The sequence below is a fragment of the Ranitomeya variabilis genome, chromosome 1 (genome assembly GCF_051348905.1).
Source record: "Ranitomeya variabilis isolate aRanVar5 chromosome 1, aRanVar5.hap1, whole genome shotgun sequence".
Lineage (NCBI taxonomy): Eukaryota > Metazoa > Chordata > Amphibia > Anura > Dendrobatidae > Ranitomeya > Ranitomeya variabilis.
Genome location: NC_135232.1, coordinates 790,232,140 through 790,257,556, shown reverse-complemented (window position 1 = coordinate 790,257,556; position 25,417 = coordinate 790,232,140). Strand labels below are relative to the sequence as shown.

Genomic DNA, 25,417 nt, shown 5'->3' with positions numbered 1-25,417 from the left:
CAGATTTTATAGTGGTAATTTGTGTTAACGCTAGATTATTATGAAAAGAGTTCAGATGATTTGTCCAAAATTATAAACTAATTTCTTACCATAAAAATTAACTTAATAACAAAAAACTCATTTCCACTGAATTTCGGCTCCCCAAAAATTACTTGCTTACATGATTTCAGTGATCTCGTTAGCGAAGCAGAAAGTGTTTATGAGGACAAGGCAGCTGATATCACTCTGTTCTCATCTTTAAACTTATTTCGACACTTTTTAGCCAAAGAATGTCCACGTTTTGCATATCTTGTAAACACATACAAAAATGACTTTTAAAAAGGTTCAAATTAAAAAAAGAACTCGGGACTACTGAAAACAGGAAACAGAACACCAATCACTAGACAAACAATATGCAATAATTTATTGTGCCCTATATGCTATTGTTTGTGTCAATGAGCCTTTAGTATCTGCTCCTTCTACGTTCTTTGACAAGTTCAAACCTAAATACGGCTTCTAATTTTCTCTAAATGTTAATATGAAGTACAGATCTGATACATTTTTTTTCCTTTTTCATATTTCCAACAACTGAGACAAAGTATGAATGTCACACAAACGTTAAAATATGACTCTGGTGGGACTCGAACCCACAACCTTTGAATCACATCAGTTCCCTAGAAGTCCAATGCGCTATCCATTGCGCCACAGAGCCACAAGTCTCTTACTTGAAGTAGGTGTTTTGTCAAATCTAGATACTCAACATTTTCCTGATGACTGGATAACAGAAAGATTTCTTTTCTCTATGGAACTTTGCTTTTGTTTTCTTATTTGTAAAGGTAAAACTGATCAGAAAGAAAATGCATATAATGTAAAAGGGAAAGATCTATTTCATACTAAAACTCATTACATGCACTTTTTTAGTCTTACATGCCAGGAGTTCATTATAAATTACTAACAGAGTTCCCTGTTGGTAAAATGTGGCACAGTAATGTATGCAAGACCACAAAAGGGGTTGATTTTGCTGGTTTCTGACTCTCAAGCTTTGATCTTTTTTACTTTCTACAGCTTCAATGCAGTAGCCACTGACCCTTAGGAACTTAAGCCTAGAAAAATGGCTTGGAACATCAGTTTCATTGTACGCTAATGGGACACTGGTTTGGGAAGGATATTAGTCAAAACAAAGGAAATAATTTTAGCCATATGATAAGACTATCAGAGAACATTTGTTTTAGTCCAAATAAATGCAGGGAAATTTTCTGGAGTACTCCTGCTAGATATCCTGATTTTAGAAGTCAGCAATGCTTTTCTTTAGAAGTTTTTCCTTTCCTCATTTTTTCCTTTTACAGTTTTTCTAAAAATATCTAGGACTGTACATTAATGGCCAAAAGATTTCAGACTGATACAAAATTTGGCTTTCACAAAGTTTACTGCTTCAGATTTTATAGTGGTAATTTGTGTTAACGCTAGATTATTATGAAAAGAGATCAGATGATTTGTCCAAAATTATAAACTAATTTCTTACCATAAAAATTAACTTAATAACAAAAAACTCATTTCCACTGAATTTCGGCTCTCCAAAAATTACCTGCTTACATGATTTCAGTGATCTCGTTAGCGAAGCAGAAAGTGTTTATGAGGACAAGGCAGCTGATATCACTCTGTTCTCATCTTTAAACTTATTTCGACACTTTTTAGCCAAAGAATGTCCACGTTTTGCATATCTTGTAAACACATACAAAAATGACTTTTAAAAAGGTTCAAATTAAAAAAACAACTTGGGACTACTGAAAACAGGAAACAGAACACCAATCACTAGACAAACAATATGCAATAATTTATTGTGCCCTATATGCTATTGTTTGTGTCAATGAGCCTTTATAAAGTATCTGCTCCTTCTACGTTCTTTGACAAGTTCAAACCTAAATACGGCTTCTAATTTTCTCTAAATGTTAATATGAAGCGCAGATCTGATACATTTTTTTTCCTTTTTCATATTTCCAACAACTAAGACAAAGTATGAATGTCACACAAACTTTAAAATATGACTCTGGTGGGACTCGAACCCACAACCTTTGAATCACATCAGTTCCCTAGAAGTCCAATGCGCTATCCATTGCGCCACAGAGCCACAAGTCTCTTACTTGAAGTAGGTGTTTTGTCAAATCTAGATACTCAACATTTTCCTGATGACTGGATAACAGAAAGATTTCTTTTCTCTATGGAACTTTGCTTTTGTTTTCTTATTTGTAAAGGTAAAACTGATCAGAAAGAAAATGCATATAATGTAAAAGGGAAAGATCTATTTCATACTAAAACTCATTACATGCACTTTTTTAGTCTTACATGCCAGGAGTTCATTATAAATTACTAACAGAGTTCCCTGTTGGTAAAATGTGGCACAATAATGTATGCAAGACCACAAAAGGGGTTGATTTTGCTGGTTTCTGATTCTCAAGCTTTGATCTTTTTTACTTTCTACAGCTTCAATGCAGTAGCCACTGACCCTTAGGAACTTAAGCCTAGAAAAATGGCTTGGAACATCAGTTTCATTGTACGCTAATGGGACACTGGTTTGGGAAGGATATTAGTCAAAACAAAGGAAATAATTTTAGCCATATGATAAGACTATCAGAGAACATTTGTTTTAGTCCAAATAAATGCAGGGAAATTTTCTGGAGTACTCCTGCTAGATATCCTGATTTTAGAAGTCAGCAATGCTTTTCTTTAGAAGTTTTTCCTTTCCTCATTTTTTCCTTTTACAGTTTTTCTAAAAATATCTAGGACTGTACATTAATGGCCAAAAGATTTCAGACTGATACAAAATTTGGCTTTCACAAAGTTTACTGCTTCAGATTTTATAGTGGTAATTTGTGTTAACGCTAGATTATTATGAAAAGAGATCAGATGATTTGTCCAAAATTATAAACTAATTTCTTACCATAAAAATTAACTTAATAACAAAAAACTCATTTCCACTGAATTTCGGCTCTCCAAAAATTACCTGCTTACATGATTTCAGTGATCTCGTTAGCGAAGCAGAAAGTGTTTATGAGGACAAGGCAGCTGATATCACTCTGTTCTCATCTTTAAACTTATTTCGACACTTTTTAGCCAAAGAATGTCCACGTTTTGCATATCTTGTAAACACATACAAAAATGACTTTTAAAAAGGTTCAAATTAAAAAAACAACTTGAGACTACTGAAAACAGGAAACAGAACACCAATCACTAGACAAACAATATGCAATAATTTATTGTGCCCTATATGCTATTGTTTGTGTCAATGAGCCTTTAGTATCTGCTCCTTCTACGTTCTTTGACAAGTTCAAACCTAAATACGGCTTCTAATTTTCTCTAAATGTTAATATTAAGCGCAGATCTGATACATTTTTTTTCCTTTTTCATATTTCCAACAACTGAGACAAAGTATGAATGTCACACAAACTTTAAAATATGACTCTGGTGGGACTCAAACCCACAACCTTTGAATCACATCAGTTCCCTAGAAGTCCAATGCGCTATCCATTGCGCCACAGAGCCACAAGTCTCTTACTTGAAGTAGGTGTTTTGTCAAATCTAGATACTCAACATTTTCCTGATGACTGGATAACAGAAAGATTTCTTTTCTCTATGGAACTTTGCTTTTGTTTTCTTATTTGTAAAGGTAAAACTGATCAGAAAGAAAATGCATATAATGTAAAAGGGAAAGATCTATTTCATACTAAAACTCATTACATGCACTTTTTAGTCTTACATGCCAGGAGTTCATTATAAATTACTAACAGAGTTCCCTGTTGGTAAAATGTGGCACAGTAATGTATGCAAGACCACAAAAGGGGTTGATTTTGCTGGTTTCTGACTCTCAAGCTTTGATCTTTTTTACTTTCTACAGCTTCAATGCAGTAGCCACTGACCCTTAGGAACTTAAGCCTAGAAAAATGGCTTGGAACATCAGTTTCGTTGTACGCTAATGGGACACTGGTTTGGGAAGGATATTAGTCAAAACAAAGGAAATAATTTTAGCCATATGATAAGACTATCAGAGAACATTTGTTTTAGTCCAAATGAATGCAGGGAAATTTTCTGGAGTGCTCCTGCTAGATATCCTGATTTTAGAAGTCAGCTATGCTTTTCTTTAGAAGTTTTTCCTTTCCTCATTTTTTCCTTTTACAGTTTTTCTAAAAATATCTAGGACTGTACATTAATGGCCAAAAGATTTCAGACTGATACAAAATTTGGCTTTCACAAAGTTTACTGCTTCAGATTTTATAGTGGTAATTTGTGTTAACGCTAGATTATTATGAAAAGAGATCAGATGATTTGTCCAAAATTATAAACTAATTTCTTACCATAAAAATTAACTTAATAACAAAAAACTCATTTCCACTGAATTTCGGCTCTCCAAAAATTACCTGCTTACATGATTTCAGTGATCTCGTTAGCGAAGCAGAAAGTGTTTATGAGGACAAGGCAGCTGATATCACTCTGTTCTCATCTTTAAACTTATTTCGACACTTTTTAGCCAAAGAATGTCCACGTTTTGCATATCTTGTAAACACATACAAAAATGACTTTTAAAAAGGTTCAAATTAAAAAAACAACTTGGGACTACTGAAAACAGGAAACAGAACACCAATCACTAGACAAACAATATGCAATAATTTATTGTGCCCTATATGCTATTGTTTGTGTCAATGAGCCTTTAGTATCTGCTCCTTCTACGTTCTTTGACAAGTTCAAACCTAAATACGGCTTCTAATTTTCTCTAAATGTTAATATTAAGTGCAGATCTGATACATTTTTTTTCCTTTTTCATATTTCCAACAACTGAGACAAAGTATGAATGTGGGACTCGAACCCACAACCTTTGAATCACATCAGTTCCCTAGAAGTCCAATGCGCTATCCATTGCGCCACAGAGCCACAAGTCTCTTACTTGAAGTAGGTGTTTTGTCAAATCTAGATACTCAACATTTTCCTGATGACTGGATAACAGAAAGATTTCTTTTCTCTATGGAACTTTGCTTTTGTTTTCTTATTTGTAAAGGTAAAACTGATCAGAAAGAAAATGCATATAATGTAAAAGGGAAAGATCTATTTCATACTAAAACTCATTACATGCACTTTTTTAGTCTTACATGCCAGGAGTTCATTATAAATTACTAACAGAGTTCCCTGTTGGTAAAATGTGGCACAGTAATGTATGCAAGACCACAAAAGGGGTTGATTTTGCTGGTTTCTGACTCTCAAGCTTTGATCTTTTTTACTTTCTACAGCTTCAATGCAGTAGCCACTGACCCTTAGGAACTTAAGCCTAGAAAAATGGCTTGGAACATCAGTTTCGTTGTACGCTAATGGGACACTGGTTTGGGAAGGATATTAGTCAAAACAAAGGAAATAATTTTAGCCATATGATAAGACTATCAGAGAACATTTGTTTTAGTCCAAATGAATGCAGGGAAATTTTCTGGAGTGCTCCTGCTAGATATCCTGATTTTAGAAGTCAGCTATGCTTTTCTTTAGAAGTTTTTCCTTTCCTCATTTTTTCCTTTTACAGTTTTTCTAAAAATATCTAGGACTGTACATTAATGGCCAAAAGATTTCAGACTGATACAAAATTTGGCTTTCACAAAGTTTACTGCTTCAGATTTTATAGTGGTAATTTGTGTTAACGCTAGATTATTATGAAAAGAGATCAGATGATTTGTCCAAAATTATAAACTAATTTCTTACCATAAAAATTAACTTAATAACAAAAAACTCATTTCCACTGAATTTCGGCTCTCCAAAAATTATCTGCTTACATGATTTCAGTGATCTCGTTAGCGAAGCAGAAAGTGTTTATGAGGACAAGGCAGCTGATATCACTCTGTTCTCATCTTTAAACTTATTTCGACACTTTTTAGCCAAAGAATGTCCACGTTTTGCATATCTTGTAAACACATACAAAAATGACTTTTAAAAAGGTTCAAATTAAAAAAAGAAAGAACTTGGGACTACTGAAAACAGGAAACAGAACACCAATCACTAGACAAACAATATGCAATAATTTATTGTGCCCTATATGCTATTGTTTGTGTCAATGAGCCTTTAGTATCTGCTCCTTCTACGTTCTTTGACAAGTTCAAACCTAAATACGGCTTCTAATTTTCTCTAAATGTTAATATTAAGCGCAGATCTGATACATTTTTTTTCCTTTTTCATATTTCCAACAACTGAGACAAAGTATGAATGTCACACAAACTTTAAAATATGACTCTGGTGGGACTCAAACCCACAACCTTTGAATCACATCAGTTCCCTAGAAGTCCAATGCGCTATCCATTGCGCCACAGAGCCACAAGTCTCTTACTTGAAGTAGGTGTTTTGTCAAATCTAGATACTCAACATTTTCCTGATGACTGGATAACAGAAAGATTTCTTTTCTCTATGGAACTTTGCTTTTGTTTTCTTATTTGTAAAGGTAAAACTGATCAGAAAGAAAATGCATATAATGTAAAAGGGAAAGATCTATTTCATACTAAAACTCATTACATGCACTTTTTTAGTCTTACATGCCAGGAGTTCATTATAAATTACTAACAGAGTTCCCTGTTGGTAAAATGTGGCACAGTAATGTATGCAAGACCACAAAAGGGGTTGATTTTGCTGGTTTCTGACTCTCAAGCTTTGATCTTTTTTACTTTCTACAGCTTCAATGCAGTAGCCACTGACCCTTAGGAACTTAAGCCTAGAAAAATGGCTTGGAACATCAGTTTCGTTGTACGCTAATGGGACACTGGTTTGGGAAGGATATTAGTCAAAACAAAGGAAATAATTTTAGCCATATGATAAGACTATCAGAGAACATTTGTTTTAGTCCAAATGAATGCAGGGAAATTTTCTGGAGTGCTCCTGCTAGATATCCTGATTTTAGAAGTCAGCTATGCTTTTCTTTAGAAGTTTTTCCTTTCCTAATTTTTTCCTTTTACAGTTTTTCTAAAAATATCTAGGACTGTACATTAATGGCCAAAAGATTTCAGACTGATACAAAATTTGGCTTTCACAAAGTTTACTGCTTCAGATTTTATAGTGGTAATTTGTGTTAACGCTAGATTATTATGAAAAGAGATCAGATGATTTGTCCAAAATTATAAACTAATTTCTTACCATAAAAATTAACTTAATAACAAAAAACTCATTTCCACTGAATTTCGGCTCTCCAAAAATTATCTGCTTACATGATTTCAGTGATCTCGTTAGCGAAGCAGAAAGTGTTTATGAGGACAAGGCAGCTGATATCACTCTGTTCTCATCTTTAAACTTATTTCGACACTTTTTAGCCAAAGAATGTCCACGTTTTGCATATCTTGTAAACACATACAAAAATGACTTTTAAAAAGGTTCAAATTAAAAAAACAACTTGGGACTACTGAAAACAGGAAACAGAACACCAATCACTAGACAAACAATATGCAATAATTTATTGTGCCCTATATGCTATTGTTTGTGTCAATGAGCCTTTAGTATCTGCTCCTTCTACGTTCTTTGACAAGTTCAAACCTAAATACGGCTTCTAATTTTCTCTAAATGTTAATATTAAGCGCAGATCTGATACATTTTTTTTCCTTTTTCATATTTCCAACAACTGAGACAAAGTATGAATGTCACACAAACTTTAAAATATGACTCTGGTGGGACTCGAACCCACAACCTTTGAATCACATCAGTTCCCTAGAAGTCCAATGCGCTATCCATTGCGCCACAGAGCCACAAGTCTCTTACTTGAAGTAGGTGTTTTGTCAAATCTAGATACTCAACATTTTCCTGATGACTGGATAACAGAAAGATTTCTTTTCTCTATGGAACTTTGCTTTTGTTTTCTTATTTGTAAAGGTAAAACTGATCAGAAAGAAAATGCATATAATGTAAAAGGGAAAGATCTATTTCATACTAAAACTCATTACATGCACTTTTTTAGGCCGGCGTCACACTCGGCGTAAGACAATACGGTCCGTATTTTACGGCCGTAATACGGCCGAAATACGGTGAAATGTTCCCAAAATAGTGATCCGTAGTCAGGGTGTGTCAGCGTATTTTGCGCATGGCATCCTCCGTATGTAATCCGTATGGCATCCGTACTGCGAGATTTTCGCGCAGGCTTGCAAAACCGACATCTAATGGATTTATGTGCTCAAATGTTCGGGAAAACATATATACAGTATATATATATATATATGTCATTGAGACACATATATATATATTCTGTATTTATATTTCATTCAGCGCGATATCTGTTAAAAGCCGGTAATTCAATTGCCGGCTTCTCATTTCTCCTGCACAAACCCGACAGGATATGAGACATGGTTTACATACAGTAAACCATCTCATATCCCCTTTTTTTTTGCATATTCCACATTACTAATGTTAGTAGTGTGTATGTGCAAAATTTCAGCGCTGTAGCTGCTGAAATAAAGGGTTAAATGGCGGAAAAAATTGGCGTGGGCTCCCGCGCAATTTTCTCCGCCAGAATGGTAAAGCCAGTGACTGAGGGCAGATATTAATAGCCAGGAGAGGGTCCTTGGTTATTGGCCCCCCCGTGGCTAAAAACATCTGCCCCCAGCCACCCCAGAAAAGGCACATCTGGAAGATGCGCCTATTCTGGCACTTGGCCACTCTCTTCCCACTCCCTGTAGCGGTGGGATATGGGGTAATGAAGGGTTAATGCCACCTTGCTATTGGAAGGTGACATTAAGCCAGATTAATAAAGGAGAGGCGTCAATTATGACACCTATCCATTATTAATCCAATTGTAGGAAAGGGTTAAAAAACACACACACACATGATTTAAAAGTATTTTAATGAAAAAAACACAGCGGTTGTTGTAATAATTTATTGTACTCTCAGTCCATCAGGAACACCCTCGCTTGGAAAAATAATAAACGCACAAGATACATACCTTCTGCTGTCAGATCAGGTCCCACGAAGTAATCCATCTGAAGGGGTTAACTAATATTACAGGCAGAGCTGCGATAAACCGCTCGCTCGTACCTGTAATCCCCGGGTGCTGAAAGGAAAGCAGTGATCTATACTTACATTCAGTTGCGGTGATGCGCCCCTGCTGGATGTTCTCATGAACTGCAGCCTGGGAACTTTTTCCCACGCTACAGGTCATATGAGGACATCCACCAGGGGGCGCATCACCGCGACTGAAGGAAATGTAGGTCATTGACCTACAAGTTACGGTTCTTACCATAAAAATTAACTTAATAACTAAAAACTCATTTCCACTGAATTTCGGCTCTCCAAAAATTACTTGCTTACATGATTTCAGTGATCTCGTTAGCGAAGCAGAAAGTGTTTATGAGGACAAGGCAGCTGATATCACTCTGTTCTCATCTTTAAACTTATTTCGACACTTTTTAGCCAAAGAATGTCCACGTTTTGCATATCTTGTAAACACATACAAAAATGACTTTTAAAAAGGTTCAAATTAAAAAAAGAACTTGGGACTACTGAAAACAGGAAACAGAACACCAATCACTAGACAAACATTATGCAATAATTTATTGTGCCCTATATGCTATTGTTTGTGTCAATGAGCCTTTAGTATCTGCTCCTTCTACGTTCTTTGACAAGTTCAAACCTAAATACGGCTTCTAATTTTCTCTAAATGTTAATATGAAGTGCAGATCTGATACATTTTTTTTCCTTTTTCATATTTCCAACAACTGAGACAAAGTATGAATGTCACACAAACTTTAAAATATGACTCTGGTGGGACTCGAACCCACAAACTTTGAATCACATCAGTTCCCTAGAAGTCCAATGTGCTATCCATTGCGCCACAGAGCCACAAGTCTCTTACTTGAAGTAGGTGTTTTGTCAAATCTAGATACTCAACATTTTCCTGATGACTGGATAACAGAAAGATTTCTTTTCTCTATGGAACTTTGCTTTTGTTTTCTTATTTGTAAAGGTAAAACTGATCAGAAAGAAAATGCATATAATGTAAAAGGGAAAGATCTATTTCATACTAAAACTCATTACATGCACTTTTTTAGTCTTACATGCCAGGAGTTCATTATAAATTACTAACAGAGTTCCCTGTTGGTAAAATGTGGCACAGTAATGTATGCAAGACCACAAAAGGGGTTGATTTTGCTGGTTTCTGACTCTCAAGCTTTGATCTTTTTTACTTTCTACAGCTTCAATGCAGTAGCCACTGACCCTTAGGAACTTAAGCCTAGAAAAATGGCTTGGAACATCAGTTTCATTGTATGCTAATGGGACACTGGTTTGGGAAGGATATTAGTCAAAACAAAGGAAATAATTTTAGCCATATGATAAGACTATCAGAGAACATTTGTTTTAGTCCAAATAAATGCAGGGAAATTTTCTGGAGTACTCCTGCTAGATATCCTGATTTTAGAAGTCAGCAATGCTTTTCTTTAGAAGTTTTTCCTTTCCTCATTTTTTCCTTTTACAGTTTTTCTAAAAATATCTAGGACTGTACATTAATGGCCAAAAGATTTCAGACTGATACAAAATTTGGCTTTCACAAAGTTTACTGCTTCAGATTTTATAGTGGTAATTTGTGTTAACGCTAGATTATTATGAAAAGAGATCAGATGATTTGTCCAAAATTATAAACTAATTTCTTACCATAAAAATTAACTTAATAACAAAAAACTCATTTCCACTGAATTTCGGCTCTCCAAAAATTACCTGCTTACATGATTTCAGTGATCTCGTTAGCGAAGCAGAAAGTGTTTATGAGGACAAGGCAGCTGATATCACTCTGTTCTCATCTTTAAACTTATTTCGACACTTTTTAGCCAAAGAATGTCCACGTTTTGCATATCTTGTAAACACATACAAAAATGACTTTTAAAAAGGTTCAAATTAAAAAAACAACTTGGGACTACTGAAAACAGGAAACAGAACACCAATCACTAGACAAACAATATGCAATAATTTATTGTGCCCTATATGCTATTGTTTGTGTCAATGAGCCTTTAGTATCTGCTCCTTCTACGTTCTTTGACAAGTTCAAACCTAAATACGGCTTCTAATTTTCTCTAAATGTTAATATTAAGCGCAGATCTGATACATTTTTTTTCCTTTTTCATATTTCCAACAACTGAGACAAAGTATGAATGTGGGACTCGAACCCACAACCTTTGAATCACATCAGTTCCCTAGAAGTCCAATGCGCTATCCATTGCGCCACAGAGCCACAAGTCTCTTACTTGAAGTAGGTGTTTTGTCAAATCTAGATACTCAATATTTTCCTGATGACTGGATAACAGAAAGATTTCTTTTCTCTATGGAACTTTGCTTTTGTTTTCTTATTTGTAAAGGTAAAATTGATCAGAAAGAGAATGCATATAATGTAAAAGGGAAAGATCTATTTCATACTAAAACTCATTACATGCACTTTTTTAGTCTTACATGCCAGGAGTTCATTATAAATTACTAACAGAGTTCCCTGTTGGTAAAATGTGGCACAGTAATGTATGCAAGACCACAAAAGGGGTTGATTTTGCTGGTTTCTGACTCTCAAGCTTTGATCTTTTTTACTTTCTACAGCTTCAATGCAGTAGCCACTGACCCTTAGGAACTTAAGCCTAGAAAAATGGCTTGGAACATCAGTTTCGTTGTACGCTAATGGGACACTGGTTTGGGAAGGATATTAGTCAAAACAAAGGAAATAATTTTAGCCATATGATAAGACTATCAGAGAACATTTGTTTTAGTCCAAATGAATGCAGGGAAATTTTCTGGAGTGCTCCTGCTAGATATCCTGATTTTAGAAGTCAGCTATGCTTTTCTTTAGAAGTTTTTCCTTTCCTCATTTTTTCCTTTTACAGTTTTTCTAAAAATATCTAGGACTGTACATTAATGGCCAAAAGATTTCAGACTGATACAAAATTTGGCTTTCACAAAGTTTACTGCTTCAGATTTTATAGTGGTAATTTGTGTTAACGCTAGATTATTATGAAAAGAGTTCAGATGATTTGTCCAAAATTATAAACTAATTTCTTACCATAAAAATTAACTTAATAACAAAAAACTCATTTCCACTGAATTTCGGCTCTCCAAAAATTACTTGCTTACATGATTTCAGTGATCTCGTTAGCGAAGCAGAAAGTGTTTATGAGGACAAGGCAGCTGATATCACTCTGTTCTCATCTTTAAACTTATTTCGACACTTTTTAGCCAAAGAATGTCCACGTTTTGCATATCTTGTAAACACATACAAAAATGACTTTTAAAAAGGTTCAAATTAAAAAAAGAACTTGGGACTACTGAAAACAGGAAACAGAACACCAATCACTAGACAAACAATATGCAATAATTTATTGTGCCCTATATGCTATTGTTTGTGTCAATGAGCCTTTAGTATCTGCTCCTTCTACGTTCTTTGACAAGTTCAAACCTAAATACGGCTTCTAATTTTCTCTAAATGTTAATATGAAGTGCAGATCTGATACTTTTTTTTTCCTTTTTCATATTTCCAACAACTGAGACAAAGTATGAATGTCACACAAACTTTAAAATATGACTCTGGTGGGACTCGAACCCACAAACTTAGAATCACATCAGTTCCCTAGAAGTCCAATGTGCTATCCATTGCGCCACAGAGCCACAAGTCTCTTACTTGAAGTAGGTGTTTTGTCAAATCTAGATACTCAACATTTTCCTGATGACTGGATAACAGAAAGATTTCTTTTCTCTATGGAACTTTGCTTTTGTTTTCTTATTTGTAAAGGTAAAACTGATCAGAAAGAAAATGCATATAATGTAAAAGGGAAAGATCTATTTCATACTAAAACTCATTACATGCACTTTTTTAGTCTTACATGCCAGGAGTTCATTATAAATTACTAACAGAGTTCCCTGTTGGTAAAATGTGGCACAGTAATGTATGCAAGACCACAAAAGGGGTTGATTTTGCTGGTTTCTGACTCTCAAGCTTTGATCTTTTTTACTTTCTACAGCTTCAATGCAGTAGCCACTGACCCTTAGGAACTTAAGCCTAGAAAAATGGCTTGGAACATCAGTTTCATTGTATGCTAATGGGACACTGGTTTGGGAAGGATATTAGTCAAAACAAAGGAAATAATTTTAGCCATATGATAAGACTATCAGAGAACATTTGTTTTAGTCCAAATAAATGCAGGGAAATTTTCTGGAGTACTCCTGCTAGATATCCTGATTTTAGAAGTCAGCAATGCTTTTCTTTAGAAGTTTTTCCTTTCCTCATTTTTTCCTTTTACAGTTTTTCTAAAAATATCTAGGACTGTACATTAATGGCCAAAAGATTTCAGACTGATACAAAATTTGGCTTTCACAAAGTTTACTGCTTCAGATTTTATAGTGGTAATTTGTGTTAACGCTAGATTATTATGAAAAGAGATCAGATGATTTGTCCAAAATTATAAACTAATTTCTTACCATAAAAATTAACTTAATAACAAAAAACTCATTTCCACTGAATTTCGGCTCTCCAAAAATTACCTGCTTACATGATTTCAGTGATCTCGTTAGCGAAGCAGAAAGTGTTTATGAGGACAAGGCAGCTGATATCACTCTGTTCTCATCTTTAAACTTATTTCGACACTTTTTAGCCAAAGAATGTCCACGTTTTGCATATCTTGTAAACACATACAAAAATGACTTTTAAAAAGGTTCAAATTAAAAAAACAACTTGGGACTACTGAAAACAGGAAACAGAACACCAATCACTAGACAAACAATATGCAATAATTTATTGTGCCCTATATGCTATTGTTTGTGTCAATGAGCCTTTAGTATCTGCTCCTTCTACGTTCTTTGACAAGTTCAAACCTAAATACGGCTTCTAATTTTCTCTAAATGTTAATATTAAGCGCAGATCTGATACATTTTTTTTCCTTTTTCATATTTCCAACAACTGAGACAAAGTATGAATGTGGGACTCGAACCCACAACCTTTGAATCACATCAGTTCCCTAGAAGTCCAATGCGCTATCCATTGCGCCACAGAGCCACAAGTCTCTTACTTGAAGTAGGTGTTTTGTCAAATCTAGATACTCAATATTTTCCTGATGACTGGATAACAGAAAGATTTCTTTTCTCTATGGAACTTTGCTTTTGTTTTCTTATTTGTAAAGGTAAAATTGATCAGAAAGAGAATGCATATAATGTAAAAGGGAAAGATCTATTTCATACTAAAACTCATTACATGCACTTTTTTAGTCTTACATGCCAGGAGTTCATTATAAATTACTAACAGAGTTCCCTGTTGGTAAAATGTGGCACAGTAATGTATGCAAGACCACAAAAGGGGTTGATTTTGCTGGTTTCTGACTCTCAAGCTTTGATCTTTTTTACTTTCTACAGCTTCAATGCAGTAGCCACTGACCCTTAGGAACTTAAGCCTAGAAAAATGGCTTGGAACATCAGTTTCGTTGTACGCTAATGGGACACTGGTTTGGGAAGGATATTAGTCAAAACAAAGGAAATAATTTTAGCCATATGATAAGACTATCAGAGAACATTTGTTTTAGTCCAAATGAATGCAGGGAAATTTTCTGGAGTGCTCCTGCTAGATATCCTGATTTTAGAAGTCAGCTATGCTTTTCTTTAGAAGTTTTTCCTTTCCTCATTTTTTCCTTTTACAGTTTTTCTAAAAATATCTAGGACTGTACATTAATGGCCAAAAGATTTCAGACTGATACAAAATTTGGCTTTCACAAAGTTTACTGCTTCAGATTTTATAGTGGTAATTTGTGTTAACGCTAGATTATTATGAAAAGAGTTCAGATGATTTGTCCAAAATTATAAACTAATTTCTTACCATAAAAATTAACTTAATAACAAAAAACTCATTTCCACTGAATTTCGGCTCTCCAAAAATTACTTGCTTACATGATTTCAGTGATCTCGTTAGCGAAGCAGAAAGTGTTTATGAGGACAAGGCAGCTGATATCACTCTGTTCTCATCTTTAAACTTATTTCGACACTTTTTAGCCAAAGAATGTCCACGTTTTGCATATCTTGTAAACACATACAAAAATGACTTTTAAAAAGGTTCAAATTAAAAAAAGAACTTGGGACTACTGAAAACAGGAAACAGAACACCAATCACTAGACAAACAATATGCAATAATTTATTGTGCCCTATATGCTATTGTTTGTGTCAATGAGCCTTTAGTATCTGCTCCTTCTACGTTCTTTGACAAGTTCAAACCTAAATACGGCTTCTAATTTTCTCTAAATGTTAATATGAAGTGCAGATCTGATACTTTTTTTTTCCTTTTTCATATTTCCAACAACTGAGACAAAGTATGAATGTCACACAAACTTTAAAATATGACTCTGGTGGGACTCGAACCCACAAACTTTGAATCACATCAGTTCCCTAGAAGTCCAATGCGCTATCCATTGCGCCACAGAGCCACAAGTCTCTTACTTGAAGTAGGTGTTTTGTCAAATCTAGATACTCAACATTTTCCTGATGACTGGATAACAGAAAGATTTCTTTTCTCTATGGAACTTTGCTTTTGTTTTCTTATTTGTAAAGGTAAAACTGATCAGAAAGAAAATGCATATAATGTAAAAGGGAAAGATCTATTTCATACTAAAACTCATTACATGCACTTTTTTAGTCTTACATGCCAGGAGTTCATTATAAATTACTAACAGAGTTCCCTGTTGGTAAAATGTGGCACAGTAATGTATGCAAGACCACAAAAGGGGTTGATTTTGCTGGTTTCTGACTCTCAAGCTTTGATCTTTTTTACTTTCTACAGCTTCAATGCAGTAGCCACTGACCCTTAGGAACTTAAGCCTAGAAAAATGGCTTGGAACATCAGTTTCGTTGTACGCTAATGGGACACTGGTTTGGGAAGGATATTAGTCAAAACAAAGGAAATAATTTTAGCCATATGATAAGACTATCAGAGAACATTTGTTTTAGTCCAAATGAATGCAGGGAAATTTTCTGGAGTGCTCCTGCTAGATATCCTGATTTTAGAAGTCAGCTATGCTTTTCTTTAGAAGTTTTTCCTTTCCTCATTTTTTCCTTTTACAGTTTTTCTAAAAATATCTAGGACTGTACATTAATGGCCAAAAGATTTCAGACTGATACAAAATTTGGCTTTCACAAAGTTTACTGCTTCAGATTTTATAGTGGTAATTTGTGTTAACGCTAGATTATTATGAAAAGAGATCAGATGATTTGTCCAAAATTATAAACTAATTTCTTACCATAAAAATTAACTTAATAACAAAAAACTCATTTCCACTGAATTTCGGCTCTCCAAAAATTATCTGCTTACATGATTTCAGTGATCTCGTTAGCGAAGCAGAAAGTGTTTATGAGGACAAGGCAGCTGATATCACTCTGTTCTCATCTTTAAACTTATTTCGACACTTTTTAGCCAAAGAATGTCCACGTTTTGCATATCTTGTAAACACATACAAAAATGACTTTTAAAAAGGTTCAAATTAAAAAAAGAACTTGGGACTACTGAAAACAGGAAACAGAACACCAATCACTAGACAAACAATATGCAATAATTTATTGTGCCCTATATGCTATTGTTTGTGTCAATGAGCCTTTAGTATCTGCTCCTTCTACGTTCTTTGACAAGTTCAAACCTAAATACGGCTTCTAATTTTCTCTAAATGTTAATATTAAGCGCAGATCTGATACATTTTTTTTCCTTTTTCATATTTCCAACAACTGAGACAAAGTATGAATGTCACACAAACTTTAAAATATGACTCTGGTGGGACTCAAACCCACAACCTTTGAATCACATCAGTTCCCTAGAAGTCCAATGCGCTATCCATTGCGCCACAGAGCCACAAGTCTCTTACTTGAAGTAGGTGTTTTGTCAAATCTAGATACTCAACATTTTCCTGATGACTGGATAACAGAAAGATTTCTTTTCTCTATGGAACTTTGCTTTTGTTTTCTTATTTGTAAAGGTAAAACTGATCAGAAAGAAAATGCATATAATGTAAAAGGGAAAGATCTATTTCATACTAAAACTCATTACATGCACTTTTTTAGTCTTACATGCCAGGAGTTCATTATAAATTACTAACAGAGTTCCCTGTTGGTAAAATGTGGCACAGTAATGTATGCAAGACCACAAAAGGGGTTGATTTTGCTGGTTTCTGACTCTCAAGCTTTGATCTTTTTTACTTTCTACAGCTTCAATGCAGTAGCCACTGACCCTTAGGAACTTAAGCCTAGAAAAATGGCTTGGAACATCAGTTTCGTTGTACGCTAATGGGACACTGGTTTGGGAAGGATATTAGTCAAAACAAAGGAAATAATTTTAGCCATATGATAAGACTATCAGAGAACATTTGTTTTAGTCCAAATGAATGCAGGGAAATTTTCTGGAGTGCTCCTGCTAGATATCCTGATTTTAGAAGTCAGCTATGCTTTTCTTTAGAAGTTTTTCCTTTCCTCATTTTTTCCTTTTACAGTTTTTCTAAAAATATCTAGGACTGTACATTAATGGCCAAAAGATTTCAGACTGATACAAAATTTGGCTTTCACAAAGTTTACTGCTTCAGATTTTATAGTGGTAATTTGTGTTAACGCTAGATTATTATGAAAAGAGATCAGATGATTTGTCCAAAATTATAAACTAATTTCTTACCATAAAAATTAACTTAATAACAAAAAACTCATTTCCACTGAATTTCGGCTCTCCAAAAATTATCTGCTTACATGATTTCAGTGATCTCGTTAGCGAAGCAGAAAGTGTTTATGAGGACAAGGCAGCTGATATCACTCTGTTCTCATCTTTAAACTTATTTCGACACTTTTTAGCCAAAGAATGTCCACGTTTTGCATATCTTGTAAACACATACAAAAATGACTTTTAAAAAGGTTCAAATTAAAAAAAGAACTTGGGACTACTGAAAACAGGAAACAGAACACCAATCACTAGACAAACAATATGCAATAATTTATTGTGCCCTATATGCTATTGTTTGTGTCAATGAGCCTTTAGTATCTGCTCCTTCTACGTTCTTTGACAAGTTCAAACCTAAATACGGCTTCTAATTTTCTCTAAATGTTAATATTAAGCGCAGATCTGATACATTTTTTTTCCTTTTTCATATTTCCAACAACTGAGACAAAGTATGAATGTCACACAAACTTTAAAATATGACTCTGGTGGGACTCAAACCCACAACCTTTGAATCACATCAGTTCCCTAGAAGTCCAATGCGCTATCCATTGCGCCACAGAGCCACAAGTCTCTTACTTGAAGTAGGTGTTTTGTCAAATCTAGATACTCAACATTTTCCTGATGACTGGATAACAGAAAGATTTCTTTTCTCTATGGAACTTTGCTTTTGTTTTCTTATTTGTAAAGGTAAAACTGATCAGAAAGAAAATGCATATAATGTAAAAGGGAAAGATCTATTTCATACTAAAACTCATTACATGCACTTTTTTAGTCTTACATGCCAGGAGTTCATTATAAATTACTAACAGAGTTCCCTGTTGGTAAAATGTGGCACAGTAATGTATGCAAGACCACAAAAGGGGTTGATTTTGCTGGTTTCTGACTCTCAAGCTTTGATCTTTTTTACTTTCTACAGCTTCAATGCAGTAGCCACTGACCCTTAGGAACTTAAGCCTAGAAAAATGGCTTGGAACATCAGTTTCGTTGTACGCTAATGGGACACTGGTTTGGGAAGGATATTAGTCAAAACAAAGGAAATAATTTTAGCCATATGATAAGACTATCAGAGAACATTTGTTTTAGTCCAAATGAATGCAGGGAAATTTTCTGGAGTGCTCCTGCTAGATATCCTGATTTTAGAAGTCAGCTATGCTTTTCTTTAGAAGTTTTTCCTTTCCTCATTTTTTCCTTTTACAGTTTTTCTAAAAATATCTAGGACTGTACATTAATGGCCAAAAGATTTCAGACTGATACAAAATTTGGCTTTCACAAAGTTTACTGCTTCAGATTTTATAGTGGTAATTTGTGTTAACGCTAGATTATTATGAAAAGAGATCAGATGATTTGTCCAAAATTATAAACTAATTTCTTACCATAAAAATTAACTTAATAACAAAAAACTCATTTCCACTGAATTTCGGCTCTCCAAAAATTATCTGCTTACATGATTTCAGTGATCTCGTTAGCGAAGCAGAAAGTGTTTATGAGGACAAGGCAGCTGATATCACTCTGTTCTCATCTTTAAACTTATTTCGACACTTTTTAGCCAAAGAATGTCCACGTTTTGCATATCTTGTAAACACATACAAATATGACTTTTAAAAAGGTTCAAATTAAAAAAACAACTTGGGACTACTGAAAACAGGAAACAGAACACCAATCACTAGACAAACAATATGCAATAATTTATTGTGCCCTATATGCTATTGTTTGTGTCAATGAGCCTTTAGTATCTGCTCCTTCTACGTTCTTTGACAAGTTCAAACCCAAATACGGCTTCTAATTTTCTCTAAATGTTAATATTAAGCGCAGATCTGATACATTTTTTTTCCTTTTTCATATTTCCAACAACTGAGACAAAGTATGAATGTCACACAAACTTTAAAATATGACTCTGGTGGGACTCGAACCCACAACCTTTGAATCACATCAGTTCCCTAGAAGTCCAATGCGCTATCCATTGCGCCACAGAGCCACAAGTCTCTTACTTGAAGTAGGTGTTTTGTCAAATCTAGATACTCAACATTTTCCTGATGACTGGATAACAGAAAGATTTCTTTTCTCTATGGAACTTTGCTTTTGTTTTCTTATTTGTAAAGGTAAAACTGATCAGAAAGAAAATGCATATAATGTAAAAGGGAAAGATCTATTTCATACTAAAACTCATTACATGCACTTTTTTAGTCTTACATGCCAGGAGTTCATTATAAATTACTAACAGAGTTCCCTGTTGGTAAAATGTGGCACAGTAATGTATGCAAGACCACAAAAGGGGTTGATTTTGCTGGTTTCTGACTCTCAAGCTTTGATCTTTTTTACTTTCTACAGCTTCAATGCAGTAGCCACTGACCCTTAGGAACTTAAGCCTAGAAAAATGGCTTGGAACATCAGTTTCATTGTACGCTAATGGGACACTGGTTTGGGAAGGATATTAGTCAAAACAAAGGAAATAATTTTAGCCATATGATAAGACTATCAGAGAACATTTGTTTTAGTCCAAATAAATGCAGGGAAATTTTCTGGAGTACTCCTGCTAGATATCCTGATTTTAGAAGTCAGCAATGCTTTTCTTTAGAAGTTTTTCCTTTCCTCATTTTTTCCTTTTACAGTTTTTCTAAAAATATCTAGGACTGTACATTAATGGCCAAAAGATTTCAGACTGATACAAAATTTGGCTTTCACAAAGTTTACTGCTTCAGATTTTATAGTGGTAATTTGTGTTAACGCTAGATTATTATGAAAAGAGATCAGATGATTTGTCCAAAATTATAAACTAATTTCTTACCATAAAAATTAACTTAATAACAAAAAACTCATTTCCACTGAATTTCGGCTCTCCAAAAATTACCTGCTTACATGATTTCAGTGATCTCGTTAGCGAAGCAGAAAGTGTTTATGAGGACAAGGCAGCTGATATCACTCTGTTCTCATCTTTAAACTTATTTCGACACTTTTTAGCCAAAGAATGTCCACGTTTTGCATATCTTGTAAACACATACAAAAATGACTTTTAAAAAGGTTCAAATTAAAAAAACAACTTGGGACTACTGAAAACAGGAAACAGAACACCAATCACTAGACAAACAATATGCAATAATTTATTGTGCCCTATATGCTATTGTTTGTGTCAATGAGCCTTTAGTATCTGCTCCTTCTACGTTCTTTGACAAGTTCAAACCTAAATACGGCTTCTAATTTTCTCTAAATGTTAATATTAAGCGCAGATCTGATACTTTTTTTTTCCTTTTTCATATTTCCAACAACTGAGACAAAGTATGAATGTCACACAAACTTTAAAATATGACTCTGGTGGGACTCGAACCCACAACCTTTGAATCACATCAGTTCCCTAGAAGTCCAATGCGCTATCCATTGCGCCACAGAGCCACAAGTCTCTTACTTGAAGTAGGTGTTTTGTCAAATCTAGATACTCAACATTTTCCTGATGACTGGATAACAGAAAGATTTCTTTTCTCTATGGAACTTTGCTTTTGTTTTCTTATTTGTAAAGGTAAAACTGATCAGAAAGAAAATGCATATAATGTAAAAGGGAAAGATCTATTTCATACTAAAACTCATTACATGCACTTTTTTAGTCTTACATGCCAGGAGTTCATTATAAATTACTAACAGAGTTCCCTGTTGGTAAAATGTGGCACAGTAATGTATGCAAGACCACAAAAGGGGTTGATTTTGCTGGTTTCTGACTCTCAAGCTTTGATCTTTTTTACTTTCTACAGCTTCAATGCAGTAGCCACTGACCCTTAGGAACTTAAGCCTAGAAAAATGGCTTGGAACATCAGTTTCATTGTACGCTAATGGGACACTGGTTTGGGAAGGATATTAGTCAAAACAAAGGAAATAATTTTAGCCATATGATAAGACTATCAGAGAACATTTGTTTTAGTCCAAATAAATGCAGGGAAATTTTCTGGAGTACTCCTGCTAGATATCCTGATTTTAGAAGTCAGCAATGCTTTTCTTTAGAAGTTTTTCCTTTCCTCATTTTTTCCTTTTACAGTTTTTCTAAAAATATCTAGGACTGTACATTAATGGCCAAAAGATTTCAGACTGATACAAAATTTGGCTTTCACAAAGTTTACTGCTTCAGATTTTATAGTGGTAATTTGTGTTAACGCTAGATTATTATGAAAAGAGATCAGATGATTTGTCCAAAATTATAAACTAATTTCTTACCATAAAAATTAACTTAATAACAAAAAACTCATTTCCACTGAATTTCGGCTCTCCAAAAATTACCTGCTTACATGATTTCAGTGATCTCGTTAGCGAAGCAGAAAGTGTTTATGAGGACAAGGCAGCTGATATCACTCTGTTCTCATCTTTAAACTTATTTCGACACTTTTTAGCCAAAGAATGTCCACGTTTTGCATATCTTGTAAACACATACAAAAATGACTTTTAAAAAGGTTCAAATTAAAAAAACAACTTGGGACTACTGAAAACAGGAAACAGAACACCAATCACTAGACAAACAATATGCAATAATTTATTGTGCCCTATATGCTATTGTTTGTGTCAATGAGCCTTTAGTATCTGCTCCTTCTACGTTCTTTGACAAGTTCAAACCTAAATACGGCTTCTAATTTTCTCTAAATGTTAATATTAAGCGCAGATCTGATACTTTTTTTTTCCTTTTTCATATTTCCAACAACTGAGACAAAGTATGAATGTCACACAAACTTTAAAATATGACTCTGGTGGGACTCGAACCCACAACCTTTGAATCACATCAGTTCCCTAGAAGTCCAATGCGCTATCCATTGCGCCACAGAGCCACAAGTCTCTTACTTGAAGTAGGTGTTTTGTCAAATCTAGATACTCAACATTTTCCTGATGACTGGATAACAGAAAGATTTCTTTTCTCTATGGAACTTTGCTTTTGTTTTCTTATTTGTAAAGGTAAAACTGATCAGAAAGAAAATGCATATAATGTAAAAGGGAAAGATCTATTTCATACTAAAACTCATTACATGCACTTTTTTAGTCTTACATGCCAGGAGTTCATTATAAATTACTAACAGAGTTCCCTGTTGGTAAAATGTGGCACAGTAATGTATGCAAGACCACAAAAGGGGTTGATTTTGCTGGTTTCTGACTCTCAAGCTTTGATCTTTTTTACATTCTACAGCTTCAATGCAGTAGCCACTGACCCTTAGGAACTTAAGCCTAGAAAAATGGCTTGGAACATCAGTTTCGTTGTACGCTAATGGGACACTGGTTTGGGAAGGATATTAGTCAAAACAAAGGAAATAATTTTAGCCATATGATAAGACTATCAGAGAACATTTGTTTTAGTCCAAATGAATGCAGGGAAATTTTCTGGAGTGCTCCTGCTAGATATCCTGATTTTAGAAGTCAGCTATGCTTTTCTTTAGAAGTTTTTCCTTTCCTCATTTTTTCCTTTTACAGTTTTTCTAAAAATATCTAGGACTGTACATTAATGGCCAAAAGATTTCAGACTGATACAAAATTTGGCTTTCACAAAGTTTACTGCTTCAGATTTTATAGTGGTAATTTGTGTTAACGCTAGATTATTATGAAAAGAGTTCAGATGATTTGTCCAAAATTATAAACTAATTTCTTACCATAAAAATTAACTTAATAACAAAAAACTCATTTCCACTGAATTTCGGCTCTCCAAAAATTACTTGCTTACATGATTTCAGTGATCTCGTTAGCGAAGCAGAAAGTGTTTATTAGGACAAGGCAGCTGATATCACTCTGTTCTCATCTTTAAACTTATTTCGACACTTTTTAGCCAAAGAATGTCCACGTTTTGCATATCTTGTAAACACATACAAAAATGACTTTTAAAAAGGTTCAAATTAAAAAAAGAACTTGGGACTACTGAAAACAGGAAACAGAACACCAATCACTAGACAAACAATATGCAATAATTTATTGTGCCCTATATGCTATTGTTTGTGTCAATGAGCCTTTAGTATCTGCTCCTTCTACGTTCTTTGACAAGTTCAAACCTAAATACGGCTTCTAATTTTCTCTAAATGTTAATATTAAGCGCAGATCTGATACATTTTTTTTCCTTTTTCATATTTCCAACAACTGAGACAAAGTATGAATGTCACACAAACTTTAAAATATGACTCTGGTGGGACTCAAACCCACAACCTTTGAATCACATCAGTTCCCTAGAAGTCCAATGCGCTATCCATTGCGCCACAGAGCCACAAGTCTCTTACTTGAAGTAGGTGTTTTGTCAAATCTAGATACTCAACATTTTCCTGATGACTGGATAACAGAAAGATTTCTTTTCTCTATGGAACTTTGCTTTTGTTTTCTTATTTGTAAAGGTAAAACTGATCAGAAAGAAAATGCATATAATGTAAAAGGGAAAGATCTATTTCATACTAAAACTCATTACATGCACTTTTTTAGTCTTACATGCCAGGAGTTCATTATAAATTACTAACAGAGTTCCCTGTTGGTAAAATGTGGCACAGTAATGTATGCAAGACCACAAAAGGGGTTGATTTTGCTGGTTTCTGACTCTCAAGCTTTGATCTTTTTTACTTTCTACAGCTTCAATGCAGTAGCCACTGACCCTTAGGAACTTAAGCCTAGAAAAATGGCTTGGAACATCAGTTTCGTTGTACGCTAATGGGACACTGGTTTGGGAAGGATATTAGTCAAAACAAAGGAAATAATTTTAGCCATATGATAAGACTATCAGAGAACATTTGTTTTAGTCCAAATGAATGCAGGGAAATTTTCTGGAGTGCTCCTGCTAGATATCCTGATTTTAGAAGTCAGCTATGCTTTTCTTTAGAAGTTTTTCCTTTCCTAATTTTTTCCTTTTACAGTTTTTCTAAAAATATCTAGGACTGTACATTAATGGCCAAAAGATTTCAGACTGATACAAAATTTGGCTTTCACAAAGTTTACTGCTTCAGATTTTATAGTGGTAATTTGTGTTAACGCTAGATTATTATGAAAAGAGATCAGATGATTTGTCCAAAATTATAAACTAATTTCTTACCATAAAAATTAACTTAATAACAAAAAACTCATTTCCACTGAATTTCGGCTCTCCAAAAATTATCTGCTTACATGATTTCAGTGATCTCGTTAGCGAAGCAGAAAGTGTTTATGAGGACAAGGCAGCTGATATCACTCTGTTCTCATCTTTAAACTTATTTCGACACTTTTTAGCCAAAGAATGTCCACGTTTTGCATATCTTGTAAACACATACAAATATGACTTTTAAAAAGGTTCAAATTAAAAAAACAACTTGGGACTACTGAAAACAGGAAACAGAACACCAATCACTAGACAAACAATATGCAATAATTTATTGTGCCCTATATGCTATTGTTTGTGTCAATGAGCCTTTAGTATCTGCTCCTTCTACGTTCTTTGACAAGTTCAAACCCAAATACGGCTTCTAATTTTCTCTAAATGTTAATATTAAGCGCAGATCTGATACATTTTTTTTCCTTTTTCATATTTCCAACAACTGAGACAAAGTATGAATGTCACACAAACTTTAAAATATGACTCTGGTGGGACTCGAACCCACAACCTTTGAATCACATCAGTTCCCTAGAAGTCCAATGCGCTATCCATTGCGCCACAGAGCCACAAGTCTCTTACTTGAAGTAGGTGTTTTGTCAAATCTAGATACTCAACATTTTCCTGATGACTGGATAACAGAAAGATTTCTTTTCTCTATGGAACTTTGCTTTTGTTTTCTTATTTGTAAAGGTAA

The 25,417-nt window shown here is 34.3% G+C and overlaps 14 non-coding genes across 14 annotated transcripts; all 14 read right to left on the bottom strand.

Annotated features, from left to right (window-relative positions):
• Positions 1-605: 605 nt before the first annotated feature.
• TRNAR-UCU (transfer RNA arginine (anticodon UCU)) lies at positions 606-691 on the bottom strand. Its single transcript is given in 2 exon segments — positions 606-641; positions 655-691. It is a non-coding gene; the product is annotated as a tRNA-Arg (tRNA).
• A 1,330-nt stretch (positions 692-2,021) lies between these two features.
• Positions 2,022-2,107, bottom strand: TRNAR-UCU (transfer RNA arginine (anticodon UCU)). Its single transcript is given in 2 exon segments — positions 2,022-2,057; positions 2,071-2,107. It is a non-coding gene; the product is annotated as a tRNA-Arg (tRNA).
• A 1,326-nt stretch (positions 2,108-3,433) lies between these two features.
• TRNAR-UCU (transfer RNA arginine (anticodon UCU)) lies at positions 3,434-3,519 on the bottom strand. The gene is given in 2 exon segments: positions 3,434-3,469; positions 3,483-3,519. It is a non-coding gene; the product is annotated as a tRNA-Arg (tRNA).
• A 2,713-nt stretch (positions 3,520-6,232) lies between these two features.
• Positions 6,233-6,318, bottom strand: TRNAR-UCU (transfer RNA arginine (anticodon UCU)). Its single transcript is given in 2 exon segments — positions 6,233-6,268; positions 6,282-6,318. It is a non-coding gene; the product is annotated as a tRNA-Arg (tRNA).
• A 1,326-nt stretch (positions 6,319-7,644) lies between these two features.
• On the bottom strand, positions 7,645-7,730 carry TRNAR-UCU (transfer RNA arginine (anticodon UCU)). The gene is given in 2 exon segments: positions 7,645-7,680; positions 7,694-7,730. It is a non-coding gene; the product is annotated as a tRNA-Arg (tRNA).
• A 1,997-nt stretch (positions 7,731-9,727) lies between these two features.
• Positions 9,728-9,813, bottom strand: TRNAR-UCU (transfer RNA arginine (anticodon UCU)). The gene is given in 2 exon segments: positions 9,728-9,763; positions 9,777-9,813. It is a non-coding gene; the product is annotated as a tRNA-Arg (tRNA).
• A 5,506-nt stretch (positions 9,814-15,319) lies between these two features.
• On the bottom strand, positions 15,320-15,405 carry TRNAR-UCU (transfer RNA arginine (anticodon UCU)). The gene is given in 2 exon segments: positions 15,320-15,355; positions 15,369-15,405. It is a non-coding gene; the product is annotated as a tRNA-Arg (tRNA).
• Positions 15,406-16,731: 1,326 nt separating this feature from the next.
• Positions 16,732-16,817, bottom strand: TRNAR-UCU (transfer RNA arginine (anticodon UCU)). The gene is given in 2 exon segments: positions 16,732-16,767; positions 16,781-16,817. It is a non-coding gene; the product is annotated as a tRNA-Arg (tRNA).
• Positions 16,818-18,143: 1,326 nt separating this feature from the next.
• Positions 18,144-18,229, bottom strand: TRNAR-UCU (transfer RNA arginine (anticodon UCU)). The gene is given in 2 exon segments: positions 18,144-18,179; positions 18,193-18,229. It is a non-coding gene; the product is annotated as a tRNA-Arg (tRNA).
• A 1,326-nt stretch (positions 18,230-19,555) lies between these two features.
• TRNAR-UCU (transfer RNA arginine (anticodon UCU)) lies at positions 19,556-19,641 on the bottom strand. Its single transcript is given in 2 exon segments — positions 19,556-19,591; positions 19,605-19,641. It is a non-coding gene; the product is annotated as a tRNA-Arg (tRNA).
• A 1,326-nt stretch (positions 19,642-20,967) lies between these two features.
• On the bottom strand, positions 20,968-21,053 carry TRNAR-UCU (transfer RNA arginine (anticodon UCU)). Its single transcript is given in 2 exon segments — positions 20,968-21,003; positions 21,017-21,053. It is a non-coding gene; the product is annotated as a tRNA-Arg (tRNA).
• Positions 21,054-22,379: 1,326 nt separating this feature from the next.
• Positions 22,380-22,465, bottom strand: TRNAR-UCU (transfer RNA arginine (anticodon UCU)). The gene is given in 2 exon segments: positions 22,380-22,415; positions 22,429-22,465. It is a non-coding gene; the product is annotated as a tRNA-Arg (tRNA).
• A 1,326-nt stretch (positions 22,466-23,791) lies between these two features.
• TRNAR-UCU (transfer RNA arginine (anticodon UCU)) lies at positions 23,792-23,877 on the bottom strand. The gene is given in 2 exon segments: positions 23,792-23,827; positions 23,841-23,877. It is a non-coding gene; the product is annotated as a tRNA-Arg (tRNA).
• A 1,326-nt stretch (positions 23,878-25,203) lies between these two features.
• Positions 25,204-25,289, bottom strand: TRNAR-UCU (transfer RNA arginine (anticodon UCU)). The gene is given in 2 exon segments: positions 25,204-25,239; positions 25,253-25,289. It is a non-coding gene; the product is annotated as a tRNA-Arg (tRNA).
• Between the last annotated feature and the right edge of the window lie 128 nt (positions 25,290-25,417).